The sequence below is a fragment of the Excalfactoria chinensis genome, chromosome 2 (assembly GCF_039878825.1).
Source record: "Excalfactoria chinensis isolate bCotChi1 chromosome 2, bCotChi1.hap2, whole genome shotgun sequence".
NCBI lineage: Eukaryota > Metazoa > Chordata > Aves > Galliformes > Phasianidae > Excalfactoria > Excalfactoria chinensis.
Window position 1 is genome coordinate 15,841,912 of NC_092826.1, and position 24,439 is coordinate 15,866,350.

The following is a 24,439-nucleotide window of genomic DNA, read 5'->3' on the forward strand; positions in this document are numbered from 1 at the left end:
CAAGCCTAGCAACATGTATGAAATCAATTTAAGAAAAATACACACAATTCATCAGACATTTGTGTTTATCTCCACAGAAACCTGTACTCAGAAAAGTGAGTATAACAGCAATTAATAGTCAATAGGTATCTGAAGAGCTGTACCAGGGCTGGCATCTAATAAACCTTTTCACTTCAGAATCCTTCATCACATTCTTGAGGAGCTAACTGCAGAGCTTCAGTTCAATTAAAGTCAGTGCAGTGAGCCTTTGTGTTTGTGCCTGATGTGCTGAGGTAATAGCATCCATTAGTGTCTGGACAAGCTAGATTTTCCTTGAATAACACACAGATTGTTTGGTCAATATACCTTCACTGGCATAAGGGAACGCCAATTTCTGCAATTAAGTTTTGTCAGTTTTTTATGTTTTGTGTTGTATACCAAGAATTAGACTTTTCCAACATTTATTTTTATTAGCTTGTTGTCAGTGGAGATGTAGTATTCCACAGTCTTGCTTACTCAGTTAATTAATATGCACAGCTCTTCCTGAATGTATTTAAATAAGCATATAATTTTAACAATTTGGATGTTTTGGCTTCACATCTTCACAGATAACTCAGTGAAATGTTACAAAATGTCTGTAAAATCTGGAAGTACCAGTGATTAGTGGAAATGTGATATGTTGTTAAACTAGGAGTTATTTAACAAATAAACAATAATCCATTCAGAGATCTTGTTAGACCTAAAACTAAATCATAGTCTAAATGGGCAAATGTGACTTTACTATACCAGAAAAAGTATTTCTTTACTAATTCCAGATAATAGAAATACAGCATATAAATAATCTTGACTGGAAATGAAGATAAGGGAGTTTATATAGTAGTAAATTGGTTTATACATTAGCATATTTTCTCTTTTAGTGTGCTGTTTCTTTCTGGGTATGATTACAGGAATTCTTCCCGTGGGAGTATTTGAGTAGTTCTATAATAAGCAGAAATCACAGTCTCAAAAAAAGATTTAAAAAAATTTAATTAAATAGAATATTGTTACAAATAATTTCCTGTTTTAGACACTGACATAGACTATCTCTCTCTAAAAAAAAAAAAAAACAACACTACTAGTATTACTACTACTACTAATACAATTATTTTCATATTTTCCATGCAGACATTCCTCTATTGACATAGAAGGGGAATAAGAAGAGAAGTTTCAGTAGTATTTTAGACTTTAGGGAGGAATAATTGCTCAATTTTATTTCCATTTGTGTGTTCAAGAACAGCTGATATCAACATTCTGAAATGATAAAGCAATACTAATTCTTTCCAGATGAGTACATTTTCCTAAGAATTAGTTTGTGTTTGCTTTAAATATTTGGAGTTCTTTTTCAACATTCTAAATGCAGTAATTGGATCAATTATGAAGAATGTGATTGAAAAGGTTATTTCATTTTCATTACAATGATTCACCAATTACCAAGAAGTACAGTGCTATCTCAAAGTAATAACATCTGCCAGGACAATACTTAGGAATATCTTGACTCTGCCTGCATTATGAAGAAAGCATTTTCTTTACCAGCTGCCAAATCAACCTAACTGTGAAGTATGATTCATCCTAGATCTTGTATTCTGGACTATATATTTTTCCAAAGGAATGAGTGAAAAAACTTGCTTAAAAGGATTCCTAGAACACAAAGCAATGTATTCTAGGTAGATTTGAAGGAAAGATTTCTCAGATCATGTTCCAATAAAAGCCTTACAACACTAAAGCCTTATTGAATTAACCTGTTCTAGAAATGACCAGTATGGTCTTTGTGTAGTTTAACAGCAATGCACTGCTGTATTATAAATTGTTTACAGCATTACTTTGCACATCTGTGCAATAAAATTTCAGCATATTTCATGATTTTGAACATTTTTCTTGTTGTTACAAAACTTACTAATACCTTTGGAATTTTTATTCAGCTTTTTACTCAGCCAAATCATCACTGCATTTTTTTAAGACAACTTATACTCCTCTTGGATTGGAACTAGCTGTCTGGAAGAGTGGTGGAATCACCATCCCTGGAGGTATCTGAGAGATGTGTAGATATGATATTAATGGACATGGTTTTGTGAGACTCAGTGATAGAACCAAGATGATTCTGTGTCTTTTGATACAACTTATGCTCAAACTGGTATTACTCTCAGAAAAAATGGGTTAAACAACTTTGTGGTTAAGATTTTTTATTCCTGCTCTAGGTTAATTTCATGTTTCATTTCATGAACCTTTGTTCATTTAGCCCCTCTTTTCTTTAAATACAGTCTGTACAAATGACAAGCATTTCTTTTTACATTCTGAACTTTCCAGAGAAAGTTCATTTGTTGCCTTTTTCTTCATCCAGAAGCATGGATGTTCTTTGTCTTAGATACATATTCTGAATGCTGACATATGGCAAAAATTTCTATTTAATTATCAGCCACAGTACAAAATTATTATGTATTACAGGATTGGCAATATTATAAATGTGATGATGGGAAAAGAAATTGCTTTTGAGTTCAGAATAAATATTGTTTGCATTAGGTAAATATGACCAAGGGATGAAACATCTCTATAAGAGGACAGCCTGAGAACTATGGCTGAAGAACAAGAGGCTATGGGAAGATCTGATAATGGACTTTCAGTATCTGAAGGGGGGCTATATGAAGGAAGGGAATAGACTCTTTAACAGGATCCTTTGTGGTAGAAAAAGGGAGAGAAGGAGTTCCAAACTAAACAATAAATAAATAAATAAATAAAATGGACATAAGTGAGGCACTGGCACAAGTTGCCCAAATGGGTGGTGGATGCCCTGTCCTTATTCAAGTCAGGCTGGACCAGGCTTTGAGCAAACTGATCTAGCTCCAAGTGTCCATTAATAGCAGGTGAATTGGACTAGATTCCGTGATTATATAATTCAATGAAATCTTATATTTGTATGGAAATAGTAGTGAGACAATAAACATACTTAAACCACTCAAGCAGGTACCTTATTTTCCTTGAAATCTGCAAATAATGAAAATAGTTGTATTTATTCTTCCAGTGGGAATCCTCCTTAAAAATTCAGGATTACTAAAATGTAATTTGTGATTGTGTTAACATGATTACACTACTCACAATCCCTGTGGAGCTTCTAGAAATATTATTATGGATGACTATAGAATGGAGTGTTTGAATTAAAAGGTTCTAAACTAATCACACACTTATTAGTTATGGCCAAATACCTGCTAACTCCCATATGAGGGAGAAAACAAACCAAAACTAATTACTACAGTTGTGCACATAGGAGAAGATGTCTGTAATAGAAAAAGTGGCCTAAAATAGCTCTCATGGCTATTATTACTTTTTTCATTATGACTTTTTCAATTATTACAGGGAAAACAAACAAACAAACAAAAACCCAACATAGTAGCATAATAATATGAGGTGCGGATGGGCTGCGACAGTATAAAACTGAGCATCAAGGCTGAAGCAGCAAAATATTCTACCTTGTGAAATAATCCTGACAGATAATACAAATAGATTTATTTAATGCATTTAACTGTGTAAGTGTAGGTCTGACTTGAAAATAAGTAGACTGCAGATGGAAGAGTCTCATGTTTTCAGCTTTCCTTCTTTACTTAAAAAAAACCCACAACAACAAAACAACAACAACAACAACAAACAGATACATCATATTATGAAATGTTTACTTTCTCACAGAAATAACTGCTAAAGAAGAAAGTCTGTATTTGGAAGCCATGTCAGCCATTTTCTGCATGGCTATACAGCTTTCATATTTACACAGAATTTTTAAAACAAAAACTAACTTATTTTTCATAAAAACTAAGATATTGTAGTAGAGAATAGATAATGAAATCTAGTTATTAAAGTTATCAAAAAGATCAGCCTTAAAACATTGACAAATAGGAAATAAATTATTTGTTCTTTAATTCTGTGCTGCACATACTGGATGTTAGATTCATTGAATGGCCTCAGTTGAAAAGGACCACAATGGCCATCTGGTTTCAACCCCCCTGCTATGTGCAGGGTCACCAACCAACAGGCCAGGCTGCCCAGAGCCACATCCAGCCTAGCCTTGAATGCCTCCAGGGATGGGGCATCCAGAACCTCCCTGGGCAACCTGTTCCAGTGCATCACCATCCTCTGTGTGAAAAAATTCCTCCTAATATTTAACCTAAACCTCCCCTGTCTTAATTTAAAATAATTCCCCCCTGTTCTACCACTATCTACCCCTACACCATCCCCTCCTGTTTATACGTTCCTTTCAAATACTGAAAGTCCACAATGAGGTCTCCCTGGAGCCTTCTTTTCTCCAAGTTAAACAATATCCAAGTCAAATCCTGTCTTCTCTTCATAGGAGAAGAAAGGTTGCAATATCTTGCAAGTGTAAGGTCCAAATCTATAATGGAGCTGCATAATCATTTTTCCCCTTGTCACCATTAAGAAAGCATTGCAAAAAGGGGAAACTTCATCAGACAGTATCCAGTGCAGTACTGCCCAGAACATCCTATGGCTTTGTGGTTAAAATCTTACTCCGAGAAATGTTGACCTGAAGCCACCTCAGAAGATTCATCCCAGAATTATATCTCATTTTCTTTATTTCAGCTGTAGTCTGTGGCCTAATATGAGATTTGCTTCACAGAATATGAATACCTCTTTTGGATGGTAGCTGTGTAGTCCAAACAATTAGGCTTACAATGCAAATGCTCTCACTCCTGCTTCCTTTGTTCTTGAATGGCATTTTGTGCAGACTAATTCTTCTACTTTCAGACTGCACAGTATTTAAAAGCTGAATAAAATAAATACATGTGATGTTTGTCTTCCTTTCTTGCCTCTAAAATCAGCCTCCTAAGTGACCCTAAAAATGTTTATGAACAAGAAAAGTAACTCTTATCAAAGCCAGTGGCAGCAACCTCCTTTTGTCCAGCGGCTGAATTCTATAGATCACCACACTAGATTAAATTCCTTGCTCTGGATTTTATGTATCTTTGAGCTTAGTCTTTATATTCTGAATTCAGTTAAAACTTTGTATGAATCCACTGAGCTGAACTAATTAGTGCTTAAACCTAGGTATAGACACTAGGTATGATACTACCAGTGATGCTGAAGTTATCACTTACAGCAGACTTGTCCAACCCATTGCCCACAGGCCAAATGCAGCTTGGCACAGCCTGTACTTTGGCCTTGCCTCAAGCCATCATGGCAACATTTCTTCCCCACTGTGCAGCCCATCCTGGTCTTGGGCATGAACTCACCATTTAGCAACAACCAAACCATTGGTGTGCAGTTGGCTCTGTCTAAGCTGAAACCAGTATGCAGGACAGTGCAAACTCAAGTCATGGCAAATAATTGTATTTTTGATTCATTGGGTAAATGCAGATCTGTGAACAGCAAAAAAATACACAATCATAGAATCCTTAGAGTTTGAGGGGACCTTTAATGGTCATTTAGTCCAACTCCCCTGCAATGAACAGGAACATGCACAGCTTAATTGAGTTGCTAGAGCCTGATCCAGCCTTTGCAACTTCCAAGGCTGCAAAGAAAAGTAAGTGCAAATTTTCACACTGAATGTGCAGAGCTGAAATCAGATATCCATCTCAAAAAATTGATCAGAATTCTTTGTTAGACTTCATAGATTCATAGAATCATAGAATGTCTTGGGTTGGAAGGCACTTGGCCTTATTGACCTTTCTGAAGTTGGCATGGGACCACCTCTCAAGCCTGTCCAGGGTTCTCTTTCCTTCTAGTGCATCAACTGTCCCACTCAGCTTTGTGTCATCTGCAAACTTGCTGAGAGTGCGCTCTATCCCTCTATCCATGTCACCTACAAAGATGTTAAATACCACCAGTCCCAGCACTTGTCCCTGAGGAAGACCATACATCAACAGTCTCCACTTGGACACTGAACCTTTGGCTGCTACTCTGTGAGTGTGAGCATACAGACAGTTCTTTATCCAGTGAGTGGTCCATCCACCAAATCCACTTTTCTCCAATTTTGCAACCAGGAGTGTTGTTCTGTTTCCAAAATACTTAGACCTATACTGGCAATGATTTTGCTAAATGTTTACCTCCTTCCTGTGGAGATGTTTTTGATGGAGTGGAGATGTGATCTGCTGCAGCTGGAGTTGAGCAACCCAGTATACCAAGAGGCTACTTGAACTGACCCAGATGGGTGTTAATGAGGAAGTCTGGCTACAGCCAATCCAAACTGGATGCCAAAGGGATTAATCGAATCTCAGCTATGTTTGTTTGGCACTATAAGAATGTACACCTTGCTGTAGGGAGGTTTTTTTGTTTGTTTGTTTTTTGTTTTGTTTTATTTCATTTTGCATAATAAAGCTGGAAGATGGATATCAGTATATTAGTGCCAGTCTGTTATTCTGTCTACCTAGGCATGGGTGCTTTGGGAGCTATCCCTCCATCCATTCAGCCTGATTGTCATCACTGGCAGCGACACTTTCCTTTTATAGTTCCTTCTCAGCTCCCCGCAGGAAAATACGAAGTAAGCAATTCTATGCAGTGTTGCAATCAGACTCTTTTGAGCTGGAAAGAACCATTAAAAGTCATGTAGCCCAACTCACCTGCAACAAATGGGGACATCTACAGCTAAATCAAGTTGCTCAAAGCCTGGTCCAGCCTGACCTTGAATGTCTCCAGGGACAGGGCATCTACCACCTCCCTGGCCAACCTGTGCCAGTGCCTCACCACCCTTACTGTAAAAAACTTCCTTATATCTCCCCTTTTTTTAGTTTGAAGCCCCTTTCTTCCTTTTTCTTATCACATAAGACCCTGCTAAAGAGTCTCTTTCCTTCCTTCTTATAGCTCAGTTCCACTTTCAATACTCCATGTCCTCCTCTTCTTCAGCTTGAACAGCCCCAGTTCTCTCAGCCTATCCTCTTAGAGAAGCTGTTCCATCCCTCATATAGTGTTCTTGGACATACTTGTTAGCATAAGATTAATTTTCATTGAGCTCTATTAAAATGCATAGATAACAGTTTACAAAATGAACTGCTCATGCTATTTCAAGTGATTTCAACATCTTTTCCTGACACACATTAAAAAAAAAAACAAACACAAAAAACAAAAACAACAAAAAAAAAAAAAACATGAGAATTTTAAGATGCATCAAGCAGCTTTGTCCACTCTATTAAGCACGTTAGATTGCCATAAGCAGCACAACAGAGTAGCAATAATAAGAAATATGTGACACAGACCTTAACCAATATGATAAACATGCAAGATAACCTGGAGCAATAAATAGAAGTAATATTAAATGGAAATGTTCTAGCCCAAAATGCTCTGTCCCTAACTGATTGCCTAAAGCTTTTCCACTTGAGAACAAGATGTAGAACATATATCTGACAGAGAACCATGTTGGTAGAATATTACTTCACAGCTATGTGATCACAAGCTGCCAAGTAATTTGTAGAAATATACAGGAAGTGAGAGAGAAACATGATCTTGCCTGAAGGGTTACCAGAAAGACAGAAGAGCAATACAGACAAAGCAGTGTGCATTAGGACAAAGCAAACAAACAAACATTTTCAATATTTGTAATCTTTAAATGCCCAGAAATTCTCTCATTGCCCAATAACTTGAAACTGAATATCCTCTTGAGGTCCCTTTCAACCCCTACAATTGCATGATTCTGTGATCCTGTGATAGTGGAAAAAAAAAAACAAAAACACACAAAGTAAGTTGTACTGATATTCTATGAAGTGTGCTTTTCTTTTTTGTGACTTCTTCTTCTTCATTTCTTTTCTCCTTTTTCTTTTCTCCTTTTACCTTTTCCCTTTCCCCTTCCCTTTCTCTTCCCTTTCCCCCTTCCCTTTCCCTTTCCCTTTCCCTTTCCCCTTCCCTTTCTCTTCCCTTTCCCCCTTCCCTTTCCCTTTCCCTTTCCCTTTCCCTTTCCCTTTCCCTTTCCCTTTCCCTTTCCCTTTCCCTTTCCCTTTCCCTTTCCCTTTCCCTTTCCCTTTCCCTTTCCCTTTCCCTTTCCCTTTCCCTTTCCCTTTCCCTTCCTTATCCCTTCCCCTTCCATTCTAGTCTCTTTCCTCTTTCTCTTCCTCTTCCTATCCTTCTCCCTCCCCTCCAGTTCTCTTCCCTTCCTTTCCTTTACAGAATTCCATGATTAAAATTGGAAAGCACCTCTGAAAGTCAATGGACCTAAACACCCGCTCTAGCAGGATCAACAGCAGGTAGTCCAGGATCATACACAGATAGCTTGTAAATATCTCCAGGTATAAACAAGTCATAGTTATATCAGCAATTATATTATTATTATTATTATTATTAAACAATATATCTATCAATAATAATGGTTATTATATAATACTGTTGATATTATTGTTATATAATAGTATATTAATATTTAATGTTATAATAACCATAATATTATTATATAAAATTTTATTCTGTTTGATTTTATAGTTTTCACTTAAATTTGATGTTATAGTTTTCACTATAACTGAAAGAATATTGATTTTTACTGCTGATCTGTTTGATATAGAATCATAGATAATTTTTTGTGGTCTTGTATTTTTTGTTTGTTTATTCCCATTATATGGTGCAACTTCTCAAGATTAATTTGATAAAAAAATATTGTTTTCTGTTCCTTTCTTTTCAAAGCAATAATAATACGGTATTAATAAATCATAGAAACATAGAATATCCTCAGTTGGAAGGGATCCGCAACAATTATCTAATTCCAATCCTGGCTCAGCACAGGACACACAAAATTCAAGCTGTGTTTCTGAAATAATTGTCCAAATGTTTCATGAACTCTGGTGGATTTGGTGCTCTGTTCTTGCTCCTGACTACTGTCTTGCTGAAGAAGCTTTTGCTAATATTTAAGCTGAACTGATGAGCTCCATGCCATTCTTTCAAGATCTACTGGAGAGAAATCAGCACCTGCACTTCTGCTCTCCTTTTGAAGAAGCTGTAGGCTGTTCTGAATCCTCACCTCAGTCTCCTCATCTCTGGGCTGAACAAACTTTAGTCATCTGGCTAGCAGTGTTGTTTCTGATTGTCATGGTTTTGCAATGTTGGTGTCAATATTCCACATCATAACATCATGTACAGTATGGATCACTGGAAGGTTCATACTCCAGTTCCGTGGAATAACAACGTCCCGAATACTCAACTCTCAGAAGAAAACTACATATCCCAGAGGACTTTGTAGACAGAGATAAGTCACAGGAGGAGGACATATATAATTTCACTCCCATGCTGGTGCTTTCTTCTCTCTTGGACTGTAAGTTCTCTAAGTACTCTATAAGTAAAATAATAAGGAATTCTAATGGCCTACGGCCATACCACCCTGGAAACACCCGATCTCATCTGATCTTGGAAGCTAAGCAGGGTTGGGCTCGGTTAGTATTTGGATGGGAGACTGCCTGGGAATACTGGGTGTCGTAGGCAATTCTTCTTTATATACTAAGCATGATATCGGAATACAAGATAACACAATATAATACAATATGATTGAGGCTAATAAATCGAACAAAATAGAGAGAGAGTGCCCAAAAACTGAGAGGCCTACTGTGAGCTCTAGGCGACACGGCTGGAACGCTTCCCACTCTCCGAGAGTCCGAGAGAGAGAGCTTCAGCCTGGGACCGAGATTATATATGTCCTTCTCCCGTGACTTATCTCTGGCCACGAAGTCCTCTGGAATACATAGTTTTCTTCTGAGAGCTGAGTATTTGGAATGTTGTTATTCCATGGAACTGGAGTATGAAACTTTTAATGATCCATACTGTACATGATGTTATGATGTGGGATATTGACAGCACTATTACAAAACCATGACACTGATGCACCCCAGGGTGGCTGTCAGAGAGCTCTGCTGGCTCATATTCAGTTTCCATCAAGCAGAAACCCCCAAATCCCTTTCATCTGGTCTGCTCTCCAGACTCTCATCCCCTAGACTGAACAAATATCCAGGGCTGCTCCATCCATGTACAGAATCCAACACTTCCTCTTGTTCAGTTTCATGAGGCTGATGATTGCCAACTCTCTAATTTAACAAGATATGCCTGCAAGACGTCTCTAGAATCAGTGGAGCCGACACCTCCTTCCAGTTCAGTGTCATCTGCAACCGTATTTATTGTACCTTCATGTCCTGTCTTGAATTTATTTACGAAAATATTAAAGAGAACTGGCTCTAAAGCAGAGTCCTATTGAACCTTTAGTGACTCCATGTGGGCTACTCCTGGTGATTTTGCCTTCCTTTACACACATGGAAATAGTTTCCAGGAATAGCTAGCTGTTCCATTTCCTTGAAGGGATGAAGTTGAAGTGGACCAGCCTGTAGTTCCAAGTTTGCCCTTTTTTGCAAATAGAAATGACATTTACTTTCCTCCTATCTTTAGGCATTTCTAGTGGCCATAGTCAAGGAAAGATCACTGATAATGACCACATAATCACATCATGGGTACATCATGTCAGGGCCCATGGATTACATTCAGTCTGATTAAATATTCCCATATGCAATCAATTTCCAGCAATAGTACATCTTTCTTCAGGAACCTGCTTAAACAGGGGAGTTGAACTAGATGATCCTTTCATCACTGATTCAGCCTGGCCTCTGAGGTTTGGGGTCCCAGAATGCTAGTCCTGATAGTAAAAATCTATTGCTCTTGCTAGTAAACAAACAAAACAAACAAAACAAACAAACAAAAACAAAAATAAAACCTTTTAAGTTAGTTTGTAAGAATGAAAATAAGATATTTCTTGATGAAATGTATAGTTCTTGCAGTCTAAACATGGACAAGGTTTCCACTGTAATATATGGCTGCACCAGAAATACTAAAGTTGTGTAGTTTTGGACATCAGAGGGCTTTTCACTTAAAGATAAACAGATGTCAGCACATAGGTCAGAATTTGTAGTTATACTACCCATAAACAAATTAAACATGGATTTGCTCTTCCTGAAAACCCCTTAAAATGCTTTTTTTTCCTGGTTTTCATTAAATGCAGACTTATAAAAGAAGGTAATAATTAAAAATATAATTAACTCAGAAAGCATAGTGTAGGACACATTACCATCTCTTTATGAAATCTCAGCTCTTGAAATTTAGCTTAATAATGAAGGCATGCTGCTTTTTGTTTGTTTGCCTGCTTGCTTTTTTTGTTTTGTTTTGTTTTTTGTTGTTGTTTGTTTGTTTGTTTTTGTTTTTCTTTCATTTAATAAGTGATTTTCTAACAGTCTTTCAGTATCTTGGTTTCTTACAGAACTGAGGTTGCAAACTATTAAATACTGAGACCTTTTGTAAAACAAAACTGTCTTGAAGCAGCTTGAAGGAGAGTTTTGAAATTTTGTCAAATAGTACTTCTGTTGAAAGCAATCTGTTAAGTAATAGTGAACTAATTGTTTTATTCAAGCAGAAAACTGCAAGAGAGGCATCATGTTAGATATAGAGCTTAACTGCCAAATTCAACCACATGTTGTTGTGTTGTTTTTTTTTTTTTGTTTTCTTTTCATCAGGCCAATAGGGAATCTGCCGAGTTACAAAGTGCAGAATACCAAAGTATTGGAAAATGATCTTTTATCTTCCTCACTTTGTCTGCCTTCAAGTCATATGGAGAAAAAAAAATGACTTTATTTCCGAGCAGTTCCTCAATTAGGACTGATACGAGAACATCTATTACATTACTTTTATTGGTATTTTGGAATAATCATACTATTAGATTCTCAGTTTAGAAGGCAATAAATTAAAAATACAGATTTGTGCAAGCACTAATTCATGGAACATTGGTTAAGTTTCTTTTCTGAGTCAGCACCTAAGTAGCACTCCCATTTCCACTGACTCTCACAATCCTAAAATACTTGTTTTCTGTTTTTTAGAGAGAATGGATAACAACATTTATTAATTTTACTTTTTTAGCACTCTTACCCAAGGAATAAATAATAAGATAAAAGCTACACTCCATTTCATTTCCAGTGCACTGACCCTCAGCAGGCTGAGCCAATGGTTACTCAGTTGGGATTCCTTAACAAGGCAACATTGCAAGACAGATGTAACCACGGTGCCTGACCTTAGACTCTAGATCTGTCTTTCAGACTGTGTTCTTCTTTGACCCATACATAGCCAGCCAGGGAGCTGATGGGTTGTGGCTTTCTCCAAGTGATTTATTCAAAATTATCTACTCTCTGCTGATTCTTATGAGCATGGTCAGATCTCTCGATCCTTCTTGGTCACACTGCAGAGCTACAAAATTTACTTTAACTTACCTAGCAACTCTAACACTAATTCAGTTATATTACATGGCTTAATCTTCAAGGATAGAGGCACCAACGACCCTTAAAGATTTGACCATGTGCTTTATCCATCTGCAGAAATGGAAGAGAATTTTGGTCTTGGTTAGGCAGGGAACCAGATACTTTTTAGGCCTTGATGGTGAAGTTTGACCATTTTATTCCAAAAAAGGAAGGAAAATCTATTTTATCCTGGATGATAAAACTTAGTGTAAGGGTATGGAGATAGAGAGAATCTGCTTCTGTAATGATATCTAGTAAAGGCAACTTTTCCAGATCAGCAAGGGATAATAAGAAAGGAAGATAGTGATGGGAACCAGGTCTGGTCAGTCACAATAATTTGTAAGCATGGGAGAAACACGAGCATCTATACCAGCAAGGTCACCTAATGAAGGACTCCTGAGATGTAAGACAATTTCTTGAAACAGATCTTCTATCCACACTAATTGGTTGGCTAACAAACCATAAGCGTCATCTCCTGGATGATGAACCTTGACAACCAGTAAGACAGTGAACCCAGGTTGGCCTCAGAGTGAGAGTGTGCATAAACTGCTGAGTTCTGCAAACCCATGGGAAGCATACAGCAGAGAAAGAGAAGGAACAAAGAGTGGGGAGAGGGAGTAAAGGATATAAAAGTCATGTGTAAAATTGAGCCAGTGAGTAACAGGCTTGTTACATCATGACTTCTGTTAGGAAAGAGTGAGACTCATGGATGCTTTACTGCATGAGTATACAAACTTTTTACTCCCCTGGGCTGCACTAAGTGAAGAGCAATTGTATTGTGCTGCACATAAAATTTATAATGCATTTATAAATTTATAACATATAAACAGCAAACCTTTTTGTTTTATTTTATTTTTTACTAAAACTTAAAATAGATGCTACAAAAATCATAAAAGTAGAGAAATATTTGACATTGTTTTTGAAACTAATCTTTCTGGATACTCTGATTAAAGTGGTTGCAATTTTTAGTCCATTCTCAAAGTAGTTGTCAGAAATTTTTGATGAAATTTTATGCTTCCTGTACTTCATCCCAGAAAATATTTGTTCACAAATCTACATACTATCAACAAGTGAGGACATGAATAAGGAGTGATTGTGAAGTGAATAATTATTTTCTCTGATAAGATAGGTCTTTCAGAAGTCTAGTGAACAGAAATGACATATCTATTTAGTTGAATATCTGATTGCAATTCTTTCTATTCAGTGTAAATATTTGCAGGTAATGCATTTATGTCAACTGAAAGTAGAATCACAAATATCTATCAAAAAATGACAATTTTTCAGCAGTCTTGAAATCTGTTCTCCATTTCCTTTATCAAATTGGAAATCAAAGCTGCAACTCTTTCTGCTGTTCACAAGACAGTGTTTAGCCCATGTATCAAGATAGGTAAAATTTTCACAACTACAATTTGCAATACACTGTGCTCTCTTTATGTCTCACTTTCAGCTCAGACATAGATGATTGCTGATTGATGGGTGTGCATCCAGCAACCAGGCTGGGTTGCTCAGTGGGGCAGAGCCCTGAAGATGCAGGGCAGGGGGTTGAGTTGATTGTTTTCTGTGATAGTCTGCACATGTGCTTTTGTTCCAGTCACAAACGTGAGCTTTGTTTACTTATGCTGTATCTGTAATTATCTATGTAGACTGGATAAATTATTCTTCCATATAAATAGATGTTTAATCTTTAATCCTACATGTACCTGATTGGCATGAACAATCAAGAAAACTGATTTTTAAAGTAGATATACAATTTCATTTCTAATATATCTAAAATGCAGATGTTTAATGTATGGTTAATTATTGATAATCTTCGGATTGTAGGAGCAATGTGATCCTTTGATCAGTTACTTTCCTGCCAAAATTAGAATATCTGAGCTGCATTATTTTCCTCAGAGTTCCGTAAATACATGCTAAAAATTTTACGCTTCAGTTCCACAAGAGTGGAATCAGAGCTGTCTTAAGATCCGCAGCAAAACATTAGTAAATTAGGAATTTACCTCTGCTCCAACTACCTGAAGGGTAACTTACGTAACTACTTTTTAAAACTTTTTTACTTAACTGTATGGTGGAAAAATCTAAATAAAAGGTATCCCATTTATAATTTCCCTTCACATCTTTAGAACATACTTCTACTCATGTATGTAAAGGAAGTTGTAAATAAATGTGTTATAAATCTGTGAATCATGTTTATTATTTATATCTCTGATAATCAAAAGCATGAACATTTGACTTGCATAATTAATATTTTCTTGCTTCTTCGTTGCTAAAGGTACACAATCAGTTCACAGATATTTCCCATGGCATATAGTTCAAAAAGGTAAAAAAAAAAAATAATAATTAAAAAAAAAAAAATCTGTTTTTTATAATACATTACAGAATAGCAGAAGAAGAAGCAAGAGAAGATCTACAGGAGAGTTTGTCCAGGATATCTCAGGGTAATATATTTCACATTTAACATACATTATATAAAAGTATTTCTATGTTCTTAAGAGAGGAAGAGTTGCTGCAGTCAAATGGTGCTTCTCCACAAAAAAATCCAAAGTACATGCAGTGTAAATAGTGTAAATACAGCCAGAAAAGAAAATATCAACAAAAGAGATATTTCACAATTTTAATTGCCTTTTATGAATCGCTGTTCTAACCTGACCTCACTTGTCACTTACATGGAGAAAGCAAGCTTTTGCACAGAATTAATGTCTAGAATCAGTTGAGCCATCATACACTGATAATCAGAAAAAGGCAGATGCATCAGACAAAAAGCTGTGAAGGAAGAAATAGAAGGAGTTTGGCAGTGAGCTGAATATTAGCTGAATAAGCTGAATGTTAATAATTATAAGCCAAACATCCTAGCAGAAGGCAGAAGGGCGGGCTGATATTTCTAACTATGATTGTGGAGGCAATTATGGATCATAATTTTATGATGGTTTTTCGTTTGTCTCTTACATGTTAAATAAAGATATGAAAATGAAATATATTTGTACATGAATAAAAATGCATTCGTTTTATAAAACATTTCGCTTTGCTGTCAGCTAGTTAAATTCTGTCACTGAACCAAATATGATTGATTGCTACCTACATCTGTTCTCTGTAAATTTGTCTACTAATAGCTGCTCCAGGATAGTAAGCAGTCTGACACTCTAAAACACAGTCAGCAACAGAAACAGACAACCACTGAAATTTTAATCTTAACAAGACTTCCACTGAACTCATGAGGATACCATTTTTAATTTGAAGAGAATGTTAGGTTCCAAGTAGTTCCCTCAGAAAAGTTCACTAAGTAATATCTGATTAAAAGACAAAAGATGGGCAGTTTTATTTTCCCAGTAGATAAGCCAATAGCTTTAGCAATGATCATTTCCTTCACAAGCCACATTTAGCCATTAAACTGACATGACTGTCACACCATGTTGACCTGTAACAGATTAATTTCCCTTCCCTTCCCTTCCCTTCCCTTCCTTTCCCTTCCCTTCCCACTTGTGTGTTCTGATGTGTTGAGAAAGAAAGCACACTGACAGTTAATTTCACTGTGAACAGTATCAAAATTTACCTAAAGAGCTGAGAAACTGATGGGCACCATTCATATGTATGATGGTGTGCTGGCACAGAATACACTCAGCAAGTTTGCAGTGAAACAAAACTGGGAAGGGTGATTGACTATTGGTAGAGCTGTCATTCATAGTAACTGTAGAAATGTGAAGACTGGAACCTCAGGAAGATGAACAAATGTTACTGTGAAGTCCTGTACGTGGAGGGGAATAATCTTCTGTGACAGTTGGCTGGGGCCAACCATTAGGAAAGTAGGTTTGCAGAAAAAGACCTGGGGGTCTTGGTGGGAAAGAAGGCAAGCATGGGCCAGAAATGTATGCTTGCAGCAGAGACTAATAGCTTTCCAGGCTGCACTAAGCAGAGTGTTGCCAGCAAAGAGATTCTCCCCAGTGCGCATTTCTGGCAAGGTACTTGTGGGTACTGCATCCATTTCTAAGCTCCCTGCTACCAGATATGATCATACTGTATTTTGCCTGGAGAATGGCTATCTAGTTGGTAAATGGATTAAAACATCTTTCAGACAAGAGGAGGCTAATAAAGCTGTGTCTGGTCAACCTGGAAGAGCAAAGGCACTGTGTTTAAATCCATGTATAAAAAAAGGTCATGGTTGGTAAAGAAAATGTAGCTAGGATCTTCTCACAGATTCCCAATGACAGAAAAAGGTACAGTGGAATAAAATTGAAATACAGGAAAGTCTACTTAAATGTATGACAATTATTTATTTATTTATTTATTTATTTATTTTCTGTAAAGCAGTTGAAGGCTGGAACAGATTATGAATGCTCCATCTGTGGAGATGTTCAGATGTCAACTGTATATGAGTGTGAGTCATCTGTAGCTGGTGCTACACTGAACATTTGAGATTGCTCTAGATAACCCATGAAGCTTCCTTGGAAACGTATCAATGCTGTGAAATTACAGAAGTAAAACACAAAAAGTTAGAATGGCTAAAAAATGAGATGACCTCAGAAGTTTTGTAATACATATCAATGCACAACTGTAGAAATGTAGTAAAGAAGCATTAAACATCAGAATTTGGTAGGTACACTTGGAAAGAATATGAGTTGCAAAGTTTTTACATGTGTTTTGACTTGCCTTTAAACACATACATTTAGAATCCGAGGTCCAAAAGGAAGAGTAAATAACAAGAACATAAGAAGTATTTCCAGATTTCTTTCTGCTATATTTGAAGCTCATTTCAAGTACAACAATTCAGTTTATCTGCAAAAAGTACTGAGCCTCTTTACTTCATCTAACTTTCTTCCTACATATCACAATGCACATACAAATACTTCTGATTAATCTCTTCATATTTTGTGATCCTCTCTAATACGGACAAGAGTTGTCCACATGGTTTCATACTGAACCAGCCAAATTCAGGAAAAGGCAGAAAAGTTTTGATCATACTATTCACAAGTTCTGAACAGTAACAAGATTTTGTGTCATTTACTGCCATCATAATCTCTGTGAAACTGGAAAGAAAATTCAAACATTCCACAGTTTTGTCTAAAAATGTAGCTTACCTCTGAATTTTCACTAACCACCTATATTTATGTCTACATTTCCTTTATATTTGGTTGAATGACTCTTCTGGCTACATGTGACAATCTTTCCTGGAAGAAATTAATTAACTACATGCAAGAAATACGTCAGAACACCTACTGAGTCAGAAGCTTGCCACGTCATTATCTGTTCATTATTTATGCAAAGGCATTTGAGACTCAGAGTTTACTAACACTAAATTCCATTTTACTCACTATCAAATTCAGTGCTCAGCAGAAGTGTTTTTATAAGTAAATCAACACTTTGTAGAAGGAAAGCAGAATCAGACCCTTTGCTAATTTGATTGCTTGTTTTACTGAAAATGACTTGGCTTCTGTAAAGGTAATTGCTATTTAAAATTTAACAATTCTCTGCTCTCACTGAAGCAGACAAATTCTCTGGTGTACAGTTGTGTGCACATTCTGTCTCCATGTAAGTGGATACATGATTTCCTGTATTTTACGGTCTTTCATAAAACGTGAAGTGAATGGGGATTTCATGTCCGTGCAAATTCACTTTCATCAGTTTTCTCTGTAGTGGAACAGCCTGAACCAATGGCTGAGAACCAGGTGAGAAAGCATGGCTAATCCAGGGAGCTAAGATGCAGACAATCGCCTGAGAAAGCTCCATTACTCCTTACCCTCATTTAAGGGTTAGCAGCCACAGGAGTAGTATATCTCTGGATAGCAACTGTTCTTTTTTTTGGATGTCATCTGTTGTTGGAAGGGGTGAGTCAGTTTTCTTTCATTTCCTGTTATTGCTCCATAGTGTCTGTATCCTGTTTGGAGGCACTGTCATCACCTTATTTTACCGCGCTTTTTTGGCAAACCAGACAGGAGCAACACTGCTTCACTATCCATGAGGTAACACCATTATGCCAGGAAGTGGACTTCTTAACTTTTGGGAACCAGCAAGTGTGAACCTAATCTTCTTAGTCTTCTCCATGTTTGGTGTTATCAACTTACTTTTGTCACTCGATAGAGGGTGGGGAGAGGGGTGAGCATGCTCTCTGTGGTGAAATTACTGTCTTATTTTTCTTTCCTAGTCAAAATAAATTAGACATATGGAAAATTTCCTCATTTTAAATGCATCTTGTGTAATCTAAGTTTCTGTCATCTTACAACCAAATTTCACAAACATTTTATACACTTCATGTGATGCTTCATTTCTACTGGGGCTAATAACTTTAAAGTTTGCTTTTACATAGGAAAAAAAAATTGAAAATATCAGCAATTCTCTTATTTGATGTTTAAAAAATTGATAATTTTAAAACTGAAAATAACTTGATTTGTCTTTTCTGAGTATTAACTGAGTTTTCTAAAGTTGAGAGCTCACTTAAATAGCGCAATAGTACACTTTGACCACATTGAAGACTTTAAGTCCTTTTTTTTTTTTTTGTTTGTCTTGTGCCTTAAGCTTAGTGTCCTGGTTTGAGTTTCTAGGATGTGTTGATGGGATGCATTAGTTTAAAAGACTTTGCCACAGTGACAGAAGCAACCCAGGAACCACAATCTTCTTCTTTTATGGAGCCCATGTTCTACTGTGCTCTTTCACTTTAGTTGTGACTATGAAAGATATAATTAGACTTATATTCTGAATCTTGTCCCCTTAATTTCAGTGTTATTCTGAACCACTGCCATTTAATTTGATGAAGTTGCACTTTACCCCTGATGTCCCACTTCTCAAGTGCTAGCATTGTATTTAATAGTTCACCTTTGTATTTATATTAATAGCATAAAACTGAATTCTGGATAAATATAGGAAATGTAATCCTCTAGAGACAAACTGTTTTTCAGAAAATAAAAATGCCGGTATTTTGTGTTAAGTAGGAACAGTTCAAATACAGATAATTTTTTTTTTTTCTCCCAATAGATGGTTTAAATCTATAGTGTTTTTAATATTTAAGCTTTGTGTAGCTCCAAGAAGTACTTCTACAAGATTTGTATATACTTAATTATTTTCACTTTAAAGGATTTCCAAATATATGTGAAGTATAAGAGAAACTTCCTATTTAGAGATTTTATAATTAAAAGGGAAAGAAAAAAAAAAAAAAAGAAAAAAGAGATTTATGTCAACTGAAACATTTTATCCTCTTTAATTTTCTGTTTTTACGAAGTGATTATGTTGAAATGCACTTAAGCATCACTTTTTGTGGTATTTCACCCTAAAACACAAAATATTCCCTGTTTTACTTTGCAGAAATAGTAGAAAACATTTTAACAAATGAACTGAAGAATCACTGTGATGGTGTCTGTTGTTTGTTTTTTATAACTAGAAGTACACACTCTATAAAGAAATTGCTTCATAATGAAGAGTGATAATAGGAGGAGAGAACTGAAGGTCAAAAGACTAGATTCTTCTACCGAAGAGATAAGAAGCTGAAACATTGGTAATGATAATGTAATAAGCACTGCAGTAATAATAATATTATATGTAAATTGCAGATCATTTGAATGAGTCAAAAGGCACTTCTGTGCACACTTTTCTTCTTACAGTTAAGAGGGAGAATGCTTTGAGATTCTGTAGTGGAGTGTCTTTCCAGAGTAGCTTTTAATTCCATTTAAAAGGGTGTGGGTTAGAATTAATGACTCATTTTCCTTAAAAAACTACTCACCATCAGAGATAGATGTGCTTATGCCAAGGGCATAAATTATATTTTCAGACGTTAAAACATGTCCCAATATTAAGTGTCTAAGAGGAAAGTGAAAGTAAACTGAAACAGAAACAGCTTCACACCACACCAAAGAAGTCTTCTCAGATCATATCAGTTTTTGCCACAATATGTGTTCACACTGTACATGTGATTTTTGTGGTTGAGCCCTATATGATAAGTAACTCTTCTAATTCTCACTGATAAATATTGCCACTGAAGAAACTTTACTGTTGCACTTCTTACACACCATGTGACCACGATTTCAAGCGGCAGTGAATGGATTTCTAAAGGCCTAACCTATTGTGAAATACAATTAAGTTATTCATTATCTATGTTAAATCCAAATTTCGAAGGAGGTTAAGACCCCAACCGTGTATATCTAGTTATACTTTTATAATGTCTGAAAATGCATGTCAAAAAGAGAATAACGAGTTAATGGAGTGCTGTGAATTGATTTCTTTGAGATCACCTCCCTATCCCTGATGGCCACCCCTCTCCTGATGGAGCCCAGGATACCATTTGCCTTCCGAGCTGCAATTGCACACTGCTGGTTCATGTTAAGTTTCTCATCCACCAGGACTCCCAGGTCCTTCTCTGCTGAACTACTCTCAAGGACTACTCCTCCCAGTCTGTACAGATGCCTGGAGTTCAGATCTATTGAATTGTAGGTCAGTAATCTGTTCATTAGACAGCACTGAGTTCTGTTTTACGTTTTTTTGATATGTTTCACAAGGACAGTGCTGTGAATGTTCTTAGGAAAAAAAAATATTACCTCCATACTATCTGCTTCCAATGGCACAGCAAAACATGTGACTCTAATCCCAAGACTTCCTTTGGATAAAAAGAAGAAATTATCCCATAACTAACAATAATTCTTCTCAAATATTTTTAACCTTCTTATTCTTCTGAAACTCCTTGTTCTTTAAAGCAGTAATAGCCATAAGTAAACTCATTAACCAGTGTGATACAGAGACATTCAGCATCTCTATAAAGACTTACTTATTGAGTCACCCAGCTTTTTAACTATTAAAACTCAAATCCTTCCTCTGAGTACCATGAAAAACTGAGCTAATGGTGAATTCTACCACCTGATGGCTAGCGTGTTTTCTTCTTTCTGTCTCTTAGGATGAAAAAGTTATAATAATTTTGAATGTGTATACCAACAAATATGGAACAAAGTGCATTATGATAGAATACACACATGAGAATAGTAGTTTTTGTTGTTTTTTTCTTTTCTTTTCTTTTCTTTTTTTTTTTTTTTTTTTTTGTAGGGACTTAGGGTAGTTCATTAGATGAAGTGGGTTGACTTCCTGAGTGTCTTAACTACAAATTTTGGCTTCAGGTAAGAGAAATAAAAGCTGAATACAAATATACAAATATACAAATATAATATAGTATAATGCAATAGTACAACTCACAATAAAGTAATAGGTTTGATATTGGAACAAGGTTCTTCACCAGAGGGTGGTCAAGTATTGGAACAGGCTCCTCAGGGAACTGGTCCTACCACTAAACTTGACGGAATTCAAGAAGTGTCTGGTCAGTGCTCTTAGTCATGGTCTAATTTTTGGGCTGTGCCTTACAACTTGGGATATTTTATGGTTCTGTGAAAATACTGGTGGCATTCTAGCTATGGTCAGATAAAGAATTCTGATTTATTGCAAGAGTGGTGTTTAATTTCCTACTTCAGAGGAAATCTAATTTCTAACAATGGATGTAGATTCTTTACAATAGATAAGCTATATGGTACAGAGGAAGGTATGGAAGTCTTTTCTTTGAATAGGTCTTGACATTGATTGACTGGACTTTGTTTGCTCACTTTATCTCCTTCTTTCCTGATTTATCAATCTGTTATTTAATTACTATATTGCAAGTTCTGTCTTGTTCAGTATATTAAGACATAGAAGTAAATCATGTTTTATTTCAAATCTATATTTTCTATGGTGATAATTATTCATCTGGTTTGTTTTGATGCATGTCTCCTTTTTGATCTCAGTGAAAATAAAAATGAATATATGATAGACTGGTAGAACATGTACAGGCATGTACAAGCTTTCAGACAGTGTTTTGTTTTTAACATGAAGCAGCTTCTAGTTGATTAATGTAATTGTATTGCTCATTATTTGACTTGTGCATTTATTTTGCATTTTACAGCATTTCTTGCTTCAGTTTACATGTAAACCTTTTGATTTTTTTGAACTTTAATACACTATTAAAACAGTAGAATATTTTGAATATACTGTTGTCGTGGTGGAGGGGGAGAGGAATATACCTGCCCTATTGCATTATTAATTTTTTCTAAAATTATTTATTTATAAAACACGAACTTAGATCAGCATCTGTATTCTTTACTGCATTGCTGAAACTCATAAAAGGTGTGAACTTCACTGAACTTTTTTAACATTATACATCTACAAGTTCTTAAAGACTTATCACTGCACAAGTAATGAGTGTCAGTTCTGTCATTAAACTTGATAAAATACGAAAAGTGTTTGAGAGCACAAACTGAAGTCCTGATTTCCTCATGCTCCCTGCAACTGTGTCCTACTTTCTAGACAGCATGCCCCATTTTGTTCACTGCAGCATTTTCTTCATCCTTTCTGAAATCTGACTTCAGTTTCTGAATTGAACTTGATTTATTTTCTTCATAATGGGAACGCTTCCTCTGGAGAGATGTATAGTGCTTCTTATATAAATCAAACTAACATGTATCTGAAGGTGATGGCATTATTTAGGTGAGGAAGGCACTGGTGTAGTCTCTTTCAGCTACTCTCCTGAGGCTGAACTTTCAAGTTGCACTTAATGAAAGAAGTATTAGATATTCTGGCTAAATTTATTTCATCAAGTCTTCCAGAAGGAAGACGAGAAACACAAGACGGTGTCTTGCTCCAATTTATAGGAGGGAGAGGAGGTTCTTTGATATATGTATACCTGGTTTGAGATTAAGAAACAATGGTTCAAATGTTGGTCCAACTAGTTTATTACAAATCTTAATCGGGAAGATGGGGAAGGGGAGGAGGGACGAATAGACACTATTACAATTTAGGGTAATGGGAAAGGGAAGAAGAGCAATGGAAAAGATAGGAAATAGCAGCAAGAAGTCTTTATAGGAAACAAGAGGGAGATAGTCACCACTATGCATCCAGCTTCAGTAGTGGTGAGTTGTTAGGCATTGTTGTTCCATTGATGATGACAGTGACCATGATGATGATTTCCAATGACAGTACAAACTTATTTGTAAGTCCAAATTATTTTTTATATTTTTTATTATATTATTGCATTATTTGTAAGTTGGTTGAGGACACGATGGTATCAACTCTCAGTCTACCACTGCAAGCTGGAGTTACTTGGTCACGGGCCAGATCTTCCACCAGTAAACAATCCTGAGCGCTCTCTTCTGAAGGCAAACAGCTCCAAAGAAATGCTTTCAAATGTAAAATTGTTCACATAGTGATGTTGATTGCCACAGCCTCCTCAATAAATCAGTTAGTCTTATCACATGAAGTACCTCAGGAAGGAAGCTCTGAGCCAGAAAATATAGAACAAGTTCTCACAGTTGGTTGGTTTGAACTATCTTTAAAAACATTCTTATCAGTAAGAGAAAGGTCTCAGATGACCTACTTGGATTGAACTTTGAAAATTAAATTACAACACTGGATCCTGCACTTAGGGTTAGGCATTTGCAATGAGCGATGAAGAGGAATCTCATTATATAGATCTGAAGAAAATATCAACATATTGATACTGGGAAGGGAAAGAATTGAATAACAATTACTGTATGACATCTGATTTCCTCCATTTATTTCCTAGGCAGCCCCAATAAAAAGCAAGTTATAATCTTTCTCTAAAAATGTTTTGGGTCCTAATAAAAATTTCTGTTAATATATACAAATACATGTTCTTATGGAATAAAATAAAGGCTCCATCCATGTTACCAAAAATTCATCTGGATGGAAAATCTAGCAAATGTTTGTCATTCAACTGTATACTAAGAAGGCAATTATGAATTATCTTGTAAATTCTGTGAACCTAAAAAGAAAATTCAGCCTTACTGATGTATAAAAAATCTAGCATAAAACATCTCAGAATTCAGTGTTTCTTGTAGACTGGTGTGTGAAAAGACCATGCAGACATCATTATCATTATCATGTTAGTAGAATCTCAATGGAAGAAGGAAAATCATAAGCAAACTGTGCATTTGTCAAGCCCTTTTCATCCAGAGATCTACACTACTTTGTAAATATTAATTAAACATAGTAAGTTCCATTCTGCTACAGACAACAAAAGCAGTCATCCCTCATGAAAAATGTCTTTAATTCCTTGCTATGAGTGGCATAGATATTTTAGAATTGAAAAAATTATTCTAATTAATATTCTTTCAGGAAATTAATCTTCCATATTTTCTTATTTTAATAGGCTATGTGACCTCTTCTTCTGTGCCTCTAAC

At 35.9% G+C, this 24,439-nt stretch overlaps 1 non-coding gene across 1 annotated transcript; it reads left to right on the forward strand.

Annotated features, from left to right (window-relative positions):
* Positions 1-9,292: 9,292 nt before the first annotated feature.
* Positions 9,293-9,411, forward strand: LOC140249269 (5S ribosomal RNA). Its single transcript, XR_011902984.1, has one exon. It is a non-coding gene; the product is annotated as a 5S ribosomal RNA (ribosomal RNA).
* The last annotated feature ends 15,028 nt before the right edge of the window (positions 9,412-24,439 follow it).